This window comes from Loxodonta africana, chromosome 10 (assembly GCF_030014295.1).
Source record: "Loxodonta africana isolate mLoxAfr1 chromosome 10, mLoxAfr1.hap2, whole genome shotgun sequence".
NCBI lineage: Eukaryota > Metazoa > Chordata > Mammalia > Proboscidea > Elephantidae > Loxodonta > Loxodonta africana.
This window is the reverse complement of record NC_087351.1, coordinates 14766494-14780000: the sequence shown is the minus strand read 5'-3', so window position 1 is coordinate 14780000 and position 13507 is coordinate 14766494. Positions and strand designations below refer to the sequence as shown.

Below are 13507 nucleotides of genomic sequence, written 5' to 3'. Positions count from 1 at the left end.
ACGAAACAAATAAAACAGTGTTAAGTGGTCCTGGAAACAGGGTTTGACCGAGAAGATGGTCCCAGAAATCGAGTCTGGAGAAGACGTTGGATGGTGGTCACAGGCTGGAGGTGTGGAGTCCCTGGGTCTGTTCTGTCCAAATGCTGTTGGAGCAAGAGACAGATTCGTGGGACCATCAGGCACATTTGTCCCACATATCAATTTTTGTTTATGTGCTTCCTTTTAGGTCTTGTAGTGGTTGTCTTTATGATGTTGAATGTCTGTTTCCACTGTATCAACTCCAACTATCATACATTGACCCCTATGTCATGGATTGAATTGTGTCCCCCCCAAAATATCTGTCAACTTGGCTAGGTCATGATTCCCAGTATTGTATGATTGTCTACCATTTTGTCATCTGATATGATTTCCCTATATATTGTAAATCCTATCGCTATGATGTATTGGGAAAACCTGGTGGCACAGTGGTTAAGAGCTACGGCTGCTAACCAAAAGGTTGGCAGTTCGAATCCACCAGGCACTCCTTGGAAATTTTATGGGCCAGTTCTACTCTGTCCTATGGGTTGCTATGAGTCGGAATCCACTCGATGGCAACGGGTTTTTTTTTTTTTTAATGATGTAATGAGATGCATTAGTGGTAGTTATATTGATGAGCCCACACGTGTCTGTCAGTTTATCCTACTGTGGGGGCTTGTGTGTTGCTGTGATGCTGGAAGGTATGCCACTGTTATTCAGGTACCAGCAGGATCACCCATGGAAGACAGGATTCAGCTGAGCTTCCAGACTAAGACAGACTAGGAAGAAGGACCCAGCAGTCTACTTCTGAAAAGCATTAGCCAGTGAAAACCTTATGAATAGCAGCAGAACATTGTCTAATATAGTGCTGGAAGATGAACCCCCCAGGTTGGAGGGCACTCAAAAGATGACTAGAGAAGAGCTGCCTCCTCAAAGTAGAGTCGACCTTAATGATGTGGGTGGAGTAAAGCTTTCGGGACCTTCATTTGCTGATGTTGCACAACTAAAAATGAGAAGAAACAGCTGTGAACATCCATTAATAATCAGAACCTGGAATGTACGAAGTATGAATCTAGGAAAATTGGAAATCATGAAAAATGAAATGGAACACATAAACATCAGTATCCTAGGCATTAGTGAGCTGAAATGGGCTGGTATTGGCCATTTTGAATCGGACAATCATATAGTCTACTATGCTGGGAATGACAACTCGAAGAGGAATGGTGTTGCATTCATCATCAAAAATAACGTTTCAAGATCTATCCAGAAGTACAATGCTGTCAGTGATAGAATAATATCCATACACCTACAAAAAAAAAAAAATTCTAAAAATTCTTTTTTTTTCCCACAAGGAAGACCAGTTAATATGACTATTATTCAAATTTACACACCAGCCATTAGGGCCAAAGATGAAGAAACAGAAGACTTTTATCAGCTGCTGCAGTCTGATATTGATCAAACATACATTCAAGATGCATTGATAATTACTGGCAATTGGAATGTGAAAGTTGGAAACAAAGAAGGATCAGTAGTTGGAAAATATGGCATTGGTGATAGAAACAATGCCAGAGATCAAATGATAGAATTTTTCAAGACCAACGACTTCTTCATTGCAAATACCTTCTTTCACCAACATAAACGGCGACTATACACAGAGACCTCGCCAGATGGAATACACAGAAATCAAATTGACTACATCTGTGGAAAGAGACGATGGAGAACTCAATATCATCAGTCAGAACAAGGCCATGGGCCGACTGTGGAACAGACTATCAATTGCTCATATGCAGGTTCAAGCTGAAACGGAAGAAAATCAGAGCAAGTCCACGAGAGCCAAAATATGACCTTGAGTATATCCCACCTGAATTTAGAGACCATCTGAAGAATAGATTTGATGCATTGAACACTAGTGACCGAAGATCAGAGGACTTGTGGAATGACATCAAGGACATCATCCATGAAGAAAGCGATAGATCATTGGAAAGACAGGAAAGAAAGAAAAGACCAAGATGGATATCAGAAGAGACTCTGAAACTTGCTCTCGAACATCGAGCAGCTAAAGCAAAAGGAAGAATTCGTGAAGTAAAAGAACTGAACAGAAGAATTCAAAGGGCGGCTTGAAAAGACAAAGTAAAGTATTATAATGACATGTGCAAAGAGCTGGAGATGGAAAACCAAAAGGGAAGAACATGCTCAGGGTTTCTCAAGCTAAAAGAACTGAAGAAAAAATTCAAGCCTCGAGGTACAATAGTGAAGGATTCTATGGGGAAAATATTAAATGACTCAGGAAGCATCAAAAAAGGTGGAAGGAATACATAGTCATTATACCAAAAAGAATTAGTCGATGTTCAACCATTTCAAGAGGTGGCATATGATCAGGAACCGATGGTACTGAAGGAAGAAGTCCAAGCTGCTCTGAAGGCATTGGTGAAAAACAAGGCTCCAGGAATTGACGGACTATGAATTGAGATGTTTCAACAAACAAATGCAGCGCTGGAGGTGCTCACTCATCTATGCCAAGAAATATGGAAGACAGCTTCCTGGCCAACTGACTGGAAGAGGTACATATTTATGCCTATTCCCAAGAAAGGTGATCCAACCGAATGTGGAAATTATAGAACAATATCATTAACATCACATGCAAGCAAAATTTTGCTGAAGATCATTCAAAATGGCTGCAGCGCTATATTGACGGGGAACTGCCAGAAATTCAGGCCAGCTTCAGAAGAGGATGTGGAACCAGGGATATCATTGCTGATGTCAGATGAATCCTGACTGAAAGCAGAGAACACCTGAAAGATGTTTACCTGTGTTTTATTGACTATGGAAAGGTATTCGACTGTGTGGATCATAACAAATTATGGATAACATTGCGAAGAATGGGAATTCCAGAACACTTTACTGTGCTCACGAGGAACCTTTACATAGATCAAGAGGCAGTTGTTTGGACAGAACAAGAGGATACCGATTGGTTTAAACTCAGGAAAGGTGTGCATCAGGGTTGTATTCTTTCACCATACCTATTCAATCTGTATGCTGAGCAACTAATACGAGAAGCTGGACTATATGAAGAAGAACAGGGCATCAGGATTGGAGGAAGACTCATTAATGACCTGCGTTATGCAGATGACACAACCTTGCTTGCTGAAAGTGAAGAGGACTTGAAGCACTTACTAATGAAGATCAAAGACCACAGCCTTCAGTACGGATTGCACCTCAACATAAAGAAAACAAAAATCCTCACAACTGGACCAATAAGCAGCATCATGATAAATGGAGAAAAGATTGAAGTTGTCAAGGATTTCATTTTACTTGGATCCACAATCAACAGCCATGGAAGCAGCAGTCAAGAAATCAAAAGACACATTGCATTGGGTAAATCTGCTGCAAAGGGCCTCTTTAAAGTGTTGAAGAGCAAAGATGTCACCTTGAAGACTAAGGTATGCCTGACCCAAGCCATGGTATTTTCAATCGCATCATATGCATGTGAAAGCTGGACAATGAATAAGGAAGACTGAAGAAGAATTGACGCCTTTGAATTGTGGTGTTGGTGAAAAATATTGAATATACCAATGAACTGCCAAAAGAACGAACAAACCTGTCTTGGAAGAAGTACAACCAGAGTGCTCCTTGAAAGCAAGGATGGCGAGACTGCGTCTTCCATACTTTGGACATGTTGTCAGGGGGGATCAGTCCCGGGAGAAGGACATTATGCTTCGCAGAGTACAGGATCAGAGGAAAAGAGGAAGACCCTCAATGAGGTGGATTGACACAGTGGCTGCAACAATGAGCTCAAGCATAACAGTGATTGTACGGATGGCTCAGGGCCGGGCAGTGTTTTGTTCTGTTGTGCATAGGGTCGCTATGAGTTAGAACCAACTCAAGGGCACCTAAGGACAACAACATATTGATGAGATCTACAAGATTAGATAATGTCTTAAGCCAATCTCTTTTGAGATATACAAGAGAAGCGAGCAGAGAGATAGGGGGACCTCATACCACCAAGAAAGCTGTGCAAGGAGCAGAGCATGTCCTTTGGACCTGAGGTTCCTAAGCAAAGAAACCAAGGGAAGACTGATGACAAAAAAACTTCCTCCAGAGCTGACAGAGAGAGAAAGCCTTTCCCTGGAGCTTGTGCCCTGAATTTGGACTTCAAACATACTGGACTGTGAGAGAATAAACTTCTCTTTGTTAAAGCCATCCGCTTGTGGTATTTCTGTTATAGCAGCACTAGATGACCAAGACACCTTAAAAGAGAGCTTTTGGAAAAGAGCAGTGAAACAGCCTTTCATGATGGAATTCAGGCCCTAAGTTAACAGAGTGGGAGAGGTGTTCAAGGGCTGGAAGCCAGGATAATAGACTGGAAAAGACCAGGCTTTGGAAGGAAGGATGACAGGTCTGACTTCAAAGTTAGCTTTACCACTCATTCATTTTGTAACTAGCCAAGTTTCACAACTTTTTTGAATTTGTTTTCTCATCTGCAAAGATGAATTGTTAGGAGGATTAAGTGAGAAAAACCCAAGACCAAACCCATTGCCGTCGAGTCGATTCCAACTCATAGCAACCCTATGGGACAGAGTAGAACTGCCCCATAGAGTTTCCAAGGAGCGCCTGGAGGATTTGAACTGCCGACCTTTAGGTTAGCAGTCATAGCACTTAACCACCACACCACCAGGGTTTCCGATTAAGTGAGGGATATATGGAAATATTCAGCATGGCGTCCAAAACAGAGTTCCTTCTCAGGAGACATCCATTCCCTCCTTCTCTTCACCCTCCCATTCTCCCTGTCTTCCTGGTGAGGGTGTGGCCTGCTGAAGGCTGGCCCTGGGGTTTACCTGCAGTGTCTCTCTTTGTGTACTCTTTGGAAAATGCCAGAAGTCCAGAAGAGGATGGAGATGAGTAGGGGTAGGGCGGCCTCTACATGCCCCTACTAACACAGCTTGTAGACACAGTTGTTACTTTGACACTCTGTGACCTGCAGACATTATTATGATAGCTCCCTCCCTCCTCTGTTTCCTACCTTCCCAAGGGTTTGGGGCCCTTTCTAGAAAAAGGAACAGAGTTAGAAGAGTTACTGGGTTTTGTTCATTCATTTAGCAAAGATTGTATGAGCTCCTTCAATAAGCCAAGCATTATGATCAATCACCAATCCTTTCCTTCCTAGAATTTACACTCTAGTGTGAAAATAAACTCACATTATCAAATAATAAAATGAATAAATGTAAAACTACACCTGCATTTAACAATGTAAAGAAAAAGTAGGGGGTGCTGTATGAGTGTCTAGTGAGGGTGTGACCTAGTGAGGGGCAACATTTAAACTGAGTTCTGAGGGTGAGTAGGAATTAACTAAGCAAAGAGGTCAGCAAGAGTGGGCCTGGCCAAAGGCACAGCATATGCAAAGGTCCTGTGGCAGGAAGGAGATGGTGAGTACAAGGGACTAAGAGAAGGTCAGTGGGGCTGAAACAGAGAGGAGAAGGAGGGAAAAGTGAGCCATGAGGCAGGAAAGGGGATGTGGGTAACCATGCAGGGCTCTGTGAGCTGGTTGAGGAGTTTTGTCTCCATTCCAAGGGTACTGGGCAATCACCGAAGGGTCTTGAGCAGTGGTGGTTGAGCAGGTAGGCATATTCAGATTTAAATTTCCAAAACAGTGTTCTGGCTTTTACGTGGAGAAAGGATCAGAGGGTACAGAAGGGTTCAAGGAGATAGTCAGGAGGCCATTGCAGTAGGGCTTGGCTGGGGAAGGGGTTTCTGTTGATGGTGAGAAGTGGACAGGGGATAGAGCTATTTAGGGGTAATATTTAACAGAACTTGGTGACAGATTGGAGAGACACAAAGATGCAGACATCACAGGATGCCTACACAGGGACACAGGTTCACGCACAGACACCCAGCAGCAAGGAGCCTCTCTGAACCTGTTTGCTCGTCTATAAACTGAAATTCAATTGCACACAAATGAGTTACATCCATTATCTGTAGTGCGAGGCTCCTTATTTACATTCTTCCATCTTGGCATTGATACACATCTCACAGGCCTACTCGTGTCGTGTCACCATTCATCAGTAAGTTTGCACAAGATAAAGGAGCTCAGGATCCCAGATAAGATGGGAAGGAAAAGCCACCAGGACTGAAGGGCCATATGAGGGCAGGGCAACAAAGAGGATGCAGGCCTGTATTACTTTTCCCCCAGTTCTTTAACAAAAATCCTTGTTTCTGTGTTATCAAGGGAGTTAGCGGGCTTTTACTTAGAGCGTTAAAAGAAAAATTTATTCTGTAAATATATATGGTACAGTGAATTACTTAATACATCCCTTCTACTCATAGTCTTTGTAGCTCTCACAGAATGACTGGGTGGGGCTATGCAAATGAGGTGATTATGGCCCACCAAGGGGATTGGATAGCTTGCTAATAATGTAAATAAGGTACGTGGTACCGTCTTGGGGGTAGTACCACCCAAACAAGGTGTATGGAACCCTAATGAGGGGATTGATCAGTTTTGCCATCCTGCTAGACTTAAAATGAGCCATCTAAGAGGCAGGAAGGGAGGATCTCATCAACACCAAGAAAGAAGACCCAGGGGTGGAGAGCATCCTTTGGACCCGGGATCCCTGCGCTGAGAACCTCCTAGATTCAGGAGACGGAGAGAGAGCTGTAACATCAGAGATGGCAAAATATAGCAAGAAGCAGCAGCAGAGAAATGGTGGCAATAGAGAGAGCAGAACCAGGAGATAGGCAGGAGATGGCATGGTGGGCTTCCCAGCCAATGGAGTGAGAACGCTGAGCACCTTTGGGCAGGAGGCTTACTAGAGGAATGGGATGCCTCTGGACACTTACTGGCAGAGCTAAAAGAGCTTTGTAACACTTGCCTGAGCAGGACAGAGGCCGAGGTCTAGGCAGAGGTGAGCCTATAGGCATGGCTGAAAAGAGTCTGTCCTGACTGAAGAACTCTATCCTGAGTTGTTTCTGATCCTGAATTGTAACCTGTTAATTCCCTAATAAACCCCATCATCAAGAGTATGGTCTGTGAGTTCTTGTGCAATCATTGCAAGGAATTAATTGAATCCAGCAGAGAAGTACAAGTGCTGTGGGAGGGATGGATGGTGTCAGAATTGGCAAAAAGGCTGGAGGGTGGAGGCACGTCTGACGCCCACGGCATACCAATCAGCCTTGGGCTGTTGATCTTGATTCTCCTTCCCTCTTGTGAAGTTAGAGGAGGTCAGACGTCCCCTACATATCATTTTTATGATATATTACCCTCTGTTTCAGTTATTACCGACATGTAATAAACCACCCTAAAATTTAGAAGCTTAAAACAAACAGACATTTATTTGATCACAGTTCTGCAATTTGGGCAGAACTTGGCACACAGTGCTAGCCTCTGCTGGGACAATAAGGATGCAAGATGGTTTCACCCAGCTCCTGAGCTGGGGTAGCTGGAATGACTGGGAGCTAACCGGGCCTCTCTCTCCCTTCATAGTCTTTCATTCTCTAAGGTCTTGCTCGCTTCAGGTGGCCTTTCCTGCAGGGTGGTCAATCTTATTTATATTGCAACTGTCTCCAAGAGGGAAAAATGGCAGCCACTTTTGCTACATTCTATTGGTCAAAGTGGAGCCCTGGTGGCGCAATAGAGCCCTGGTGCCAAAAGATTGGCAGTTCAAATCCACCAGCCACTCCTTGGAAATCCTATGGGGCAGTTCTACCCTGTCTTACAGGGTTGCAACAAGTTGGAATTGACTTGATGGCAGTGGATTGGTTTCTTTTATTAGTCAAAGTAAGTTACAGTACAAACAGGTACTATTGGTGGACCACCTTTGTAGACAAGACACCACACCTTCCCACAGATGCCAGCAGACCACCATCCAAGACAAGGCATTCAGTGTTCCCTTTTTAGTAGTGGTGTTGAGGACTAAATATTGTCACCAAACTGCCCATACCTAAAAACAATGGTCAGTACTGGTGATGTAGCAAATAAGAATGAAGTCTGTGGCACAGAACCTAGGCCATTCTCTTCCCAAACCTCGCAGAGGGAAAATGAGCCACATGGTGTAACAAAAGAGCTTACTCACCCAGATAACTGTCCTTCTGCCTGCAATATAGAATTAGAAAATGAGATCATTTGGAAAAGCTTTGCAGGAAGGCAGCTCAGAATAATGGAAAGGGCCCAGGACTGGTAGTCAGGAGACCTGGGGTCTGGAGCTCGCTCTGTTACATTTTAGCTCAATGTTCCTGGACAAATCAAGACATCTCTAGGCCTCAGTTCCCTATATGTAAGAGAAAGAGATTTAATTAAGGCCCCTACAGCTCGGAAACTCTCTGCCTCTTCACAAACCAAACTTTATGAATCCATCCAGGGAATAGTTGGCTCTAGGCATATTTCCAGAGAGGATCTTAGGGTCACTGAAGGTCTGAACATATGAAGGGCAGATGAAGACAGGGCCAAAGGAAGGAACCATGTGGCAGTGTGCAGGGTGGCCTGGAGTCCCTCAGGAAGCTGGCACAGAGCTCAGGGCAAGGGCAGCAGTGACAATAGACAAGATGGGATGGATGGGAACGACTACCAAGGAAGAGAATCAGGACTCAGGGGCTGGTTGGGTGTTTGTGAGGAAAGCCCAAGGAAAAGCAGGGGCACAGATAATGCCAATGTGACTAGGACAGTGAGAACAGGAGACAAGTGGAGAGAAGAGAGATTTGAGCCTAAATATGTGGAGCCCTGGTGGCACAGTGGTTAAGAGCTCCACTGCTAACCAAGAGGTCAGCAGTTCAAATCCACTAGCCTGCTCCTTGGAAACCCTCTAGGGCAGTTCTACTCTGTCCTATAGGGTCGCTGTAGGGTTGCTTTGAGTTGGAATCTACTCGACAGCAATGGGTTTGGTTTTATGATGAATACGGAGGTTGTCATAATGTGTTTATTTCTTCATATTGAAGCATTTTGTGCTCATTAACAGGAACTTGGAAAGTATCTTAAAAACTAGAAATAAGAAAATCTTACATCATATTCTCACCATTCAAATACCATCACTATCTTAGTTATCTAGTGCTGCCGTAATGGAAATACCACAAGTGGATGGCTTTAAAGAACAGAAATTTATTTTTTTACGGTTTAGGAGGCTAAAAGTCCAATTTAGGGTCTTGGTTGCATCAATTCTGTGAGCCTCTCTCCTAGTTCCTGGTATCTGTCAGCGATCCTTGGTACTTCTTGGTGTTCCTTAGAGTCTGTCTTCCCCTTGTATGTGCTTCTGTGTGTCTATGCTGGTGTTTTTATAACTCAGAAGTGATTAGTTTTAGGGTCTACCCTATACTGGTTTTATCTCATTAATGCAACAAAAGAAAAGTCCTGTTTCCAAACAGGATCACATCCACAGGTACAGGGGTTAGGAAGTCAACACATATTTTGGGAGGATATGATTCCATTCAAAACACTTTTTTTTTTCTTTATTATGCTTTCAGTGAAAGTATACAGTTCAAGATAGTTTCTTGTACAAAAATTTAAACACATACTGTTTATGACCCTAGTTGCAATCCCTGTAATATGACGGCACACTCCTCCTTTCCACCCCAGATTTCCCGTGTCCGTTCAACCAGCTCCTGTCCTTTTATGCTTTCTCATCTCACTTCCAGACAGGAGTTGCCCATTAAGTCTCATGTATCTCCTTGAGCTAAGAAGCACTTTCCTCACGAGTTATCATTTATGTCTTATAGTCCAGTCTAATCTTTGAAAAGTTGGCTTTGGGAATAGTTTCAGTTCTCAGCTAACAGAAAGTCCAGGGTCCATGATCTCTGGGGTCCCTCCAGTCTCAATCAGATCATTAAGTCTGGTCTTTTTACTAGAATTTGAGTCTGCACTCTACTTTTCTCCTGCCCCGTCAGGGACTCTCTGTTGTGTTCCCTGTCAGGGAAGTCGTTGGTGGTAGCCAGGCACCATCTAGTTCTCCTGGTCTCAGGCTGATGGAGTCTCTGGCTTACGTGGTCCTTTCTGTCTCGGGCTAATATTTTCATTGTGTCTCTGGTCTTCTTCATTCTCCTTTGGGACCAACTGATGCATCTTAGATGGCTGTTCACTAGCTTTTAAGACCCCACACACCACTCACCAAAGTGGGATGCAGAACATTTTCTTAATAAACTTTTTTATCCCAATTGACCTAGATGTTCCCTGAAACCATGGTCACCAGACCCCTGCCCCTGCTACTCTGTCCCTCGAAGTGTTTGGTTGTTGTCATGGATTGAATTGTGTCCCCCCAAAATATCTGTCAACTTGGCTGGGCCATGATTCTCAGTATTGTGTGGTTGTCCACCATTTTATGTGATTTTCCTATATGTTGTAAATCCTATCACTATGATGTGGTAAGATGGGTTAGCAGCAGTTATACTGACAAGGTCTACAAGATTAGGTAGTGTCTTAAGCCAATCTCTTTTGAGATATAAAAGAGAGAAGTGAGCAGAGAGACATGGGGACCTCATACCACCAAGAAAGCAGTGCCAGGAGCAGAGCGCATCCTTTGCATCCGAGGTTCCTGTGCTGAGATGCTCCCAGACCAAGGGAAGGCTGTTGACGAGGACCTCCCTCCAGAGCCGACAGAGAGAGAAAGCCTTACCCTGGAGTCGGCATCCTGAATTTGGACTTGTAGACTTTGAGAGAATAAATTTCTGTCTGTTAAAGCCATCCACTTGTGGTATTTCTGTTATAGCAGCACTAGATGACTAAGACAGTTGTATTCAGGAAACTTCTTAGCTTTTGGTCTAGTCCAGTTGTGCTGACTTTCCCCGTATTGTGTGTTGTCCTCCCCTTCACCTAGGATAATTCTTATCTACTGTCTACACAACAATCACTTTCAACACGGTTGGGTTATTTTAAGGTCTTTGTTCCTCATGAGTAGATTTTCTTTCTACGTGTAAGAAGCAGCATGAGGTAGTGGCGAAAGTGTGATATTTTATGTCAGAGAATAGTGGGATAAAATCCTGGCTGTCACTTTCTTTTCGGGTCACATTTACAGAGCACTCGTGCTGTCAAATGTTTGACTTGTGTTAACTCATTTTATCCCCACAACAACCCTATGAAGCTCCATTTCATATACAAAGAGACTGATGCACAGAAAGGTTAGATAACTTGCCTAAGGTCACGCAGATAGGTAAGTGGCAGATGAAAACTTGAACCCAGTAATCTGACTCTGAGCCCACAAACTCAACTCCTGTATAACCTGTCTCCCACTCCTCACTACGGGACCTTGATGGAGTTACTGAACCTCTCTGCAAAGTGGAAACAATTCTTTTAGTTGTAAGCATTAGCAATCATATGTTAAATACGACCCGGCACACAGTAGCCATCTCAAGAAACGATGGCTGTTCACCACTTGAAAATGAGTTTTAGTCCCACCCAAGTTGTATCGAGGAGGGGGTGGAACCTCCAGATGAAGAGAGAATTCCAAGTGCTGTGAATGTTTGGTCATCAAAGCAATGAAGCTGGCCTCCCTGGGCTCTGTTCCCTGCTTTGCCACCTGGCTGCTGCATGACCCAAGTTAGTTCACCTGTCTGAGCCTGTTTCTCAGCTGTAAAATGGGGGCAAAAATGGTATCCACTTCCTTGGCTTGCGTATGAAATGGGATAGAGTGTGGGAATGGCTAAGAAACAAGGGTTTGGGACGTTGTCAGTGCTTGATAAATGTAGGTCTTTGTAACTGACTGACACATGCACAAACAACATGCCCATAAGGTAATATCCTCCTGTGTTAGGGTCCTTGTATGCTTAAGGTATTAGGGGTGCAGTGGGGAACAACAAAATCCTTTACTTCTGGTAACTGCACAGGCATTTGCTCCATTCCCAGCACACCATCATTGCTCTATGTCCACCACTGTGCCAGGGGCTCTGGAAGTCCAGAAAATCCAGAAAAAGGAAGACACAGACCTCAGATTCCCATACTCAACACCCATAATGTGGGCAGCTGGGGGATCTTGTAGTTTAGCAAGGGAAAGGTTCAAAAAGTTGGCTACAGGATGGCCAGATAAAGCTGCCCCAGGTGAGAAATCCAGAAGACCAGTCCCATTGGACGGAGGATGTTAAGCCATCATGGAAAGGTGTGGGATTCCTTTTTTGGGGGGAGACCAGACCAATCTGGTTCTGAAGTGAATGGTCTTTTAAGAGGGGCTCTTCATCCAGGAAGAGCAAGGAGCTTGGCTTCAAGGACTCCACGGTTCGGTGAAGGGCATTGACTCAGTGACTTTGGCGAACTGAACCTTTAAGCGTCTAAGGGGTTGAAAATGGCAATTTTACTGGGAAAAAAGTGGTCAGCTCTTAACCAAGAAAGGCGAGGGAACGTGAACTTCAAGGAAAAGGGCCAATCCGCAGTAACTGAGATTCCGCTTCCACAAGAGACGGGAAGGTAAACTTTAATATAAAATGAGGAAGGGCCTCAAACAAAAGGGAACCATTGTGGGTCAAGCAGTTAAGCCCGGACTCAGGAAATTGCCTCAGTTTTCTCTCTGAGGCAGAAAGAAGGGTTTCCCAACGCTGGCAAGGCCAGAAAACAGGCATCCCGAATTTCCATAATCAAAGGTTCTCTTCCTGCAGAGCAATGGAAACGATTTCCCGAGGGCAGGCGACGGGCGGCGAAGTAATTTGCATTGGGCTTTCCCCAGTTTCACCTCCCCCAGCCCCTCCACCAGCGCCCCAGGCCTGGGGTTGGGAATGCTGCCCAGGACGGGAAAGGGAGGCTGGCGGCAGCCGCCCCAGAGCGCCGGACCCGTGCGTGCTCGACTTCGCTGGAGCGCCCCAGCCGTGTCCCGGCCTCCGCGGGTCGGGGTGCACTTCTGCAACGCGGGGCCCCTCGCGGGGCCGGGCTCGGAGGAGTCGGCGGAGAGCAGCCTCTAAGGCGAGGCGCGAGGAGGGCGCCCGCAGGCCCCGGAGCCCCTCGGGGGACCAGGCTGGGGGGGGGGCTGGGAGCCGCAGGCCCGCGGGGAGGTCGCCCGGAAGCCCGCCCTGGGAGGCAGGGCCGCCGCACACCGGCCGGGGGCGGGACTGGCGGCGCAGGGGTTAATGTCCGGCCCCGCCCCCGCCGCGGTGACTCAGTTTCACCAGAAACTACCGGGAGAAGGTGGCTGATCGCCAGCGAGCCGGACACCGGTACGGAAGCGGCGGCAGGAGCCCCGCAGGAAGCCGGGACCGGAACCTCGGCGGGCCTGGCCCCACCCCGCTCACCTGCGCAGGTAACCTGGGACCGGGAGCGCGGGGCGGAGCGGGCTCGGAGCGTGTTTGGCCTTTTGTTCTGCGCTCGTGCGTGTGTCCGGGTACGAGTTTCTTAGCCGTCCACCTGAACGTCCGTCGGGCGGTTGGTCACCGCACGGTGCGTGGGAGGGCAGGGCCCGCGAACCCCACTTTGCTGGCAGGGCGCCCCTTGCTTCCCCGCCCTCGCCCTCACTTCCTCCCCGCAGACCGCCTTCCTCGAGGTCTCCCGGGCTGATCAGGTGTGTCTCCTCCTCTGTCCCCTCCCCTCTCTCAGGTCCCG

General features: G+C 46.0%; 1 protein-coding gene across 2 annotated transcripts in view; it reads right to left on the bottom strand.

Annotated features, from left to right (window-relative positions):
* PPP1R14D (protein phosphatase 1 regulatory inhibitor subunit 14D) overlaps nt 1-13507 on the bottom strand; it is a 26522-nt gene extending 13015 nt beyond the window's left edge. For both annotated transcript variants that reach the window (XM_003418660.3, XM_064292187.1), the window contains exon 1: nt 13201-13507. The gene's annotated coding sequence lies outside the window, so the exon portion shown is untranslated. The remainder of the gene's footprint in view (nt 1-13200) is intronic.